The sequence below is a fragment of the Urocitellus parryii genome, chromosome 3 (assembly GCF_045843805.1).
Source record: "Urocitellus parryii isolate mUroPar1 chromosome 3, mUroPar1.hap1, whole genome shotgun sequence".
Lineage (NCBI taxonomy): Eukaryota > Metazoa > Chordata > Mammalia > Rodentia > Sciuridae > Urocitellus > Urocitellus parryii.
The window spans coordinates 149,417,300-149,424,414 of record NC_135533.1 but is presented as its reverse complement, the minus strand read 5'-3'; positions in this window follow the sequence as shown (position 1 = coordinate 149,424,414).

The following is a 7,115-nucleotide window of genomic DNA, read 5'->3' as shown; positions in this document are numbered from 1 at the left end:
TACTGCTGACTCTCAGCCCCTTGGGCCTCTTGTCAGTGTTGAGCAGAGTTTTAGTCAATTAAATATTGTGCTGGGATGTTTAATGAGGGACTCAGGCCTGAATCCCCAAATAGACCAGTGGAGTGTGTTTCAAAATCACCCCGGAGGCTCATTGGAATGCAAATCGTTGCCCTTTGCTTTCTTCTAAGCAATCGCAAAGATTCTGGTGGAATTCATAATTCATAAGTGATAATTCATTGACCCACCTTGATCTGACTTTTGTGCAGGGTGAGAGAGAGGAATCTAGTTTCATTCTTCAACATATGGGTGTCCAGTTTTCCCACTTCCGTTGGTTAAAAAGTCTATCTTTTCTTCAGCATATGTTTTTGGCAACTTTGCTGAGGATCAGATAACTGTAACTAAGGTGTGTCTCTGTGTCTTGTATTCTATTACACTGGTCTTCATTAATTTTGATACCAATACCAGGCGGTTTTTGTTGCTCTGTAGTATAATTTGAAGTCAAGTATGCTAATGCCTGTGATTGCTTTGGCTATTCTGGGTCTCTTGCTTTTCCAAATGAATTTTAGGATGTTTTTTTCTCATTTTGTGAAGAATGTCCTTGCTATTCTGATGAGAATTGCAGTGAATCAGCATAATGTTTTTGGTAGTAGGGTCAACAATCTTCATATTGGCACAGGCACAGACTTCTTAACAAGACCCCATAAAGTACAAGAAATAAACCAAGAATCCATAAGTAGGATGGCATCAAATTAAAAAGTGTCTGCACAGCGAGGGAAAATATAAAGAGAGTGAAGAGACAGCCAACAGAAAAAAAAATCTTTATCAGCTTCTCCTCCGACAAGGGATTAATATCCAGAATATATAAAAACTCAAAAAGCTAACACCAAAGAGAGGGAGAAGGGGAGGGAACAAACAAACAAAAAACCCCATCAGTTAACAGGCAAAAGAACTAAACAGACATTTCATAAAGGAAGAAATGCAAATGGCGGACAAAAACAGGGGAAAATGTTCACTGTCTCTGTCAATCAAGGAAACGCAAATCAAAACTGCACTGAGATTTCATCTCACTCCAGTGAGAATGGCAAACATTAAGAAAACAAAAAATAGTAAATGCTGGTGAGGATGTGGGGGAAAAGGTGCACTCCTCCATTGTTGGTGGGACTGCAAATTAGTACCACCATTCTGGAAAACTGTTGGGAGATTCCTCAAGACTAGGAAGGGGATCACTCTATGACCCAGCTCTCCCACGCCTTGGTATTTATCCTAAAGAACTAAAATCAGCAGACTATAGGGACACAGTCACATCAATGTTTAGAGCAGCACGATACACAATAACCAAGATGTGAAACCAGCCAGGTGCCTGTGAACAAAGGAGTGGATAAAGAAAATGTGGTATACATACACAATGGAGTTTTATCCCGCTGTGTAGAAGAATGAAATTATTTCATTTGCTGGAAACTAAATGGAACTGGAGACTATTATCCTAAGTGAAATAATGGAGACTCAGAAAATGGAGAGTTGAATGTTCTTTCTCATATGCAGCAGTTAGAGCAAAGTAAGGGCTGGCAGGTAGATACCAGAAAGACAGGGGAGAGGGTCAAAGGAGATTGAGGGGGAGGGGGGGAGGAACAGGAAAGGGGAGGAAATGCAGAATGAGTTTGGCAGAGTTAGAATGTGTGCTTGTATGAATAGACCTCAGTGAGTCACAACTTTCTGTGTATTTATATGTATATTATTTAAAGATAAATAAGGTGGACCAGTAGAGTTGAAGGGGAATGGGGGAAAGGGGAGGGAGGGGGTACTGGGGACTTAAATGGAGTAAATCAAATCCCATGAATGTAAAATTATGTCAGAATGAACCCCACTAGCATGTATAACAATAATGCACCAATAAAAGCAAAATAAAAAAAATATCTATCTATTGCAGCTCTGTGGAGCCTACGCAGGAGGTTCAGCAGGCCTGAGCAGCTGCATCCCTCACATGTGCTGGTGCTGCTGGGGCACTGGCTGGGGAAGCCCATGCTCTCCTGTGCTCTCCTGCTGCAGGGCGCTTGGGTGCCCTGATGCAGGCATCAGAGCCGCCTCCAGTTCACCTGGTTGGACAGGTTGCCCAGCCGCTCCCCTCCCCTCCCACCTTTGATCTACCAACCCTCCCCTCATTCCCTCCTCCTGACCCCGTTCTTAGGAGAAGGGGCTTCAGACATGATCCTCCTTTCCTCCCTGTGTTCTGGTGAGCAAACCAGGAGCCAGAGAGGTTCGGTGGCCTGCCCGGATGGACATAGTGCCAAAGACAGAGCGGGCGGCAGTGTTGAGGCCCAGGACGAGGCTGAGCCAGACAGAGCACACGCCTTCTCTAATGAGATCTTTCAGCCCTTCACACAAGCTCTTCACCCATTCATTCATTCCAAGGCACTGGAAGGAAGTGCCTTCAACTCCTGAACGCCAGGTTCGGTTCTGAGCTCAGGAGACACACTAGCAAGCGAGGGGGCTGCTCTGGACAACCAAGGTCAGGCACGTCCATCCTGGTGATGACCACCAAGGCCAAAGGAGAGAGGTAGCAGCTGCAGTCCAGGGCTCGCACCTCACCCTCGCTGTCTGCTGAGGCAGGGCTGAGGCTGTGGCTCCTGGAAAGTTCCTACAGGGCGAGCCTGAGCGACCCCTGCAAGTCCTGTCCCCTCCTGGAGTCTCAGTTTCCTCCCTGTGAAATGGAAAGGGTTCTTGTGGACAGGGAATCAAAATGCATTCTGCTGTCATATATAACTAAATAAATCAACAGATGGATTTTTTAGAAATGGGAAAGGGTAACAGAAATGACCTCCCTGGGCAGTTGCAAGGCCAGGCACTGGGGCCGGCCCAGCACACACACGATAGAAGTTCAACCCACTTCCGCCCTCCTGATCACCACTATGCTCTGCCCCGCACAGACACCTGTGCCTGGAGGCAGAGAGGCAAACTACCAAAGAGAGCCATCTTGGACTCCTGGCTCTTCCCAGCCTGGGAAAGCGCTTCCCTCCTCCCTCCCTTCTTCCTTCCCCTCTCCCTCCCTCCCCTCCCCCCTCCTTTCCTTCTTCCTTCCTTCTTCCCTCCCTCCCTCCTGCCTCCCTCCCTCCCTCCCTTCCCTCCTTAGGGCTCTATTTTTGGAGCCCCAGTAAATTCACTCATTGACTCATTCAAACAAGAAAACTTGATCTTGAAAATATCATAGTGATCTCTATTTCACAGGGATCTTGTTAAGATTGCACAAATCCACACATGGACAAGTCACTCCATGGCCATGCTTGAATCAGATAGCTGTCCCTGTGACACATAGGATAGAAAGAGGAAGGTGGTGCGACATTGTCCCCACTGTGATCATGGCTCAGGCCACCCGGCAGCAGGCCTCCAGTGGTCAGGTGGGATCTAGAGAGGGACCACTAGGACTCGTGAATGGGAAGAAGATGGCCCGAGTCAGCACCGCAGCCTGGCAGAGCGGAAATACCACCCTGGTCCTGAGGCTGGGCACCCTGGAGGTGAATCGTGACCTTGGAAAAGGCATGCCACTGCCCTGAGCTTCCATTCCCTCACATGGAAAGAGAAAACGCAATTCCTGAGTCTTAGCATGCTGACTGTGCAGATCCTGGGAGACCATGACAAGGACAACAGTCACTCACACCTTGACTGACTGCTTGCTCTGAACCAGGCTGAGTCCTCATAATGACCTCCAGAGACAGGAACTGTCATATCCTCATTTTGCAGGTTAGGAAACAGATAAAGTTGGGCCAGCACAGCTGCCAAAGGCCCACAGTTGGAAGCATCAAAGGGTGGGTGCACTGGCTCTGGGGCCCTCCTCATAGCCATGGGCAACATTGTTTCCAATAGTCCATGGACAAGTCACACAACATGCACATAAAACCCCTGGCTTGAGGTACCTGGGACAGGGTGATCAGGATGGCCAGGATCACCATGGGTGCTTTGCTGTCCATGGGCAACATCACCAGTTGTCTTTGGCCACTAGTGCTGAGTGGACCCTGGGAACAGTGTCTGGCCAGTGTGCTGGGGACTAGCAGAGTCCTTGGCTTGGGGGGCAGTCCTCCCTTTGAAGACCTGGGTTTTTAAGGCTGACCCTGCGAGTAGCAGGATTTTTCCTGGGTGTGTAGATCACAGTTTTCAAGTGAGTATTAAACATGTCACCTCCTCCTTTCAGGCAGGGTGAACTGAGTTGGCGCAATGAACACTCTCGCTGCCTGGGCTGACATGTCTTCCGAACGGTGACTACATAGAAATATAGCCATATTTCCAAATTTGTTATTCTTTTTGTTTGTGTATATTCACCAGGAAAACACTTCACTTCATGCTCATCAAAACATCCTGGGTCCTCCATGGCGGAGCTCACCCTGCTGAAAACATCACGTTGTGGGGTTTTCTTATCTGCTGCCAGGCTGGTGGCAGAAGAGCTTTGGTGGGGAAGACATGAGTGGCGGGGGTTGGGGGGGGGACAACGGAGCCAGGCTGGCTGTAGACGGCTCTCGCTTTTGACCCAGCTGTCCTCCTCTGAGCTATTGCTGTGCCACAAATTACTCCAAAACAGCAATTGCAAAAGCCAACATTGAGGACCCTGCAGTTTCTGAGGGTCAGGAATCTGCACACAGGCCAAAGGGTTCCACTCTAGGCTGTCCTGGGCTGTGACCGAGGTGGCCCACCCTGTAGTCACCTTGAGGCCACAGATGCCCCTCCACTTACCATGGGGGTACGTCCTTGTAAGACCCCGGTGGGTTGAACACATTGTAAGTAAGCAATGCACTTACCACACCAGCCTGCCGAGAAGCATGGCTTAGCCCTGCCTACCTTGGATGTCCTCAGAACCCAGGTGGCCAGCAGGTGAACAGACATCGACCTCAAGGCCTGTTTGGTAACAAAGGGCCGAATGTCTGTGGAATTTACTGAATAGCAGGACACGTTCACACCCCAGCCAAGCTATCAAGCAGGGATATTGTAACCTGAGCCACTGTTAGTCAGGAACCACTTGCAATTCCAGAAACTTCCATAGCTGTTGGCATTCGGCTGGCTACAGGCTGTGGGACTAAGTCACTGATCCTTGCTAGTTCCTGCCACCTGGGTCTCTCCAGTGTGGCCCTCAGCTTCCGCAGAGTGAGCAAGGGTCGGTAACATAGAAACCTTCGTCTTGCATTTTCTGATCCCGGAAGAAACACTCCATCTCTCCTTGGTTTTCTTTTACTCTTTTCTCTTCTTCCATTGTCTTTTAGAGTATTTATTTTAAAAATTTAAATCTTCAATTGTGGTAGAATACACACAACAAGTTTTTCCTACCTTGACCATTTTCAAGAGTTTAGTTCAGTAGTGTTAAGTACATTCACGTCGTTTCACAGTCCATTTCCAGAACTTTCTCTTGCAAAACTAAAACTGTTCCCACTAAATGACAACTTCCTGTTCCGCCCTTTCCTCCACACCTGACAGCCACCCTCTACTGTCTGTACCCCAGCTATCTCCTATAAATGAGTTCTTGTCTTTTGTAAGTGGCGTATTTCACTTAGCATAGTGAACACTTTTTTCATGAAAGGGTATTGGATTCTGTCAAATGCTTTCTTTCTGCATCAATTGAGGTGGTGTGTTTTCCCCCAACATCCTGAAATGGGAGGTAATTTGTGGAGTAGATTTTTGTACTTCGAACCATATTGTCATTCCTGGAATATATCCCACTTGATCGTGGTGCCTCACACTTCTGGTGTACAGTTGAATTCTTTGGCTAGTATATCGTTGAGAATTTTTGCATCAATATTTATCAGGGAAGCAGGTGTCATGGTGGCCCAGGCCTGTAATCCCAGCAGCTTAGGAGACTGAGGCAGGAGGAGTAAACGTTCCAAGCCAGCCTCAGCAACTTAGCAAGGCCCTAAGCAACTTAGTGAGACCCTGCTCCCGAATAAAAATAAAAAGGACTGGTGATGTGGCTCAGTGGTTAACCCCTTCTGGGTTTAATTCCCTGGACCATGTATATGTATGGTGTTATCTCGTAGGAATGTGCAAGTATTCCCTCCTTCTCAACTTTTGGAGGAGTTTGAGGAAGACTAGTGTTGATTTTTCTTTTAATACTCCATAGAATTTGCCAGTAGCCATTTGGTCCTGAGCTTTTTTGGAGAGGGCAGGGTTTTTGCTCTATTCTGTTTTTTATAAGGAAGTCACTGGGTTCAGGTCTCATTTAAGAGGAGGGTATCATCAGGAGGAGGAAATACTTGTGCCTGTCTTGGAAGGCTGTGTAAATGGAACTGTGTCCCATCAGTGGGTCAAAGGAGAATCAGATGTGTAGGTGCCCGCACACTGAGCCTGGGGTCTCAGGAACTTGGTGAGCTGACACTCTCTCCATGTGACTGACTTCACAATGCCATCTGCTAAGTGCTCCATCCTATTCTATTCTGGTGGCCTAGATTGTTGGTCAATGGGTATTTTTTTCATCTTTGCATAAAATTTACACTTTGACTCTTGAGATTCCAGTTCTCTCAAATAAAGGAGATTTCAGCCATCCTCTGGGTTTGTGTTCTGAATGAACATCCCGGTTGTGAATGTAATTCTAACAGTAGCTTTAACCCTTTAACCCTTAACCTGGGCATAGACGTCCTGTATGATCCTCAACACCGTGGGCTTCTTCTTACATGGGGCTTGTGAAACAGAACTGTATTCATCTGTTCAAGATATTATCGTTTTTCTAGATGGTGATTGGAGTCCAGAAAGGATGTCTGTTTTCTCTTTTATATTTCTAAGTATTGATAGGTTCAAAATAAGACCCCCAATAGAGGTTTGTTGCAAACAAAGGAATAAGTGAATGAGTGAATAAATACTGCCATTGTCATATGTACACCTATCCATCCTGCTGGCTTTGAAGCCTCTGGTTAAGCATGCCCAGTGTCCAGACCATGGGTTGACCCATAGGAAACTCAGCAGATGGAGTGCATTGAAGAACAGATTGGCCATATAGCGTTTTCCTGCCTAGGACTCTCAGCTGTTGTTATGTTCTGGATGTAAGTGGAAAGACCTAAGTTAATTCGTTTGCAGGAGCCAGCTGTCGACAGACCCTGACTTAATGGTTCATCTTAAGATTTTTCAACTTTCTCTCAATCTGCATG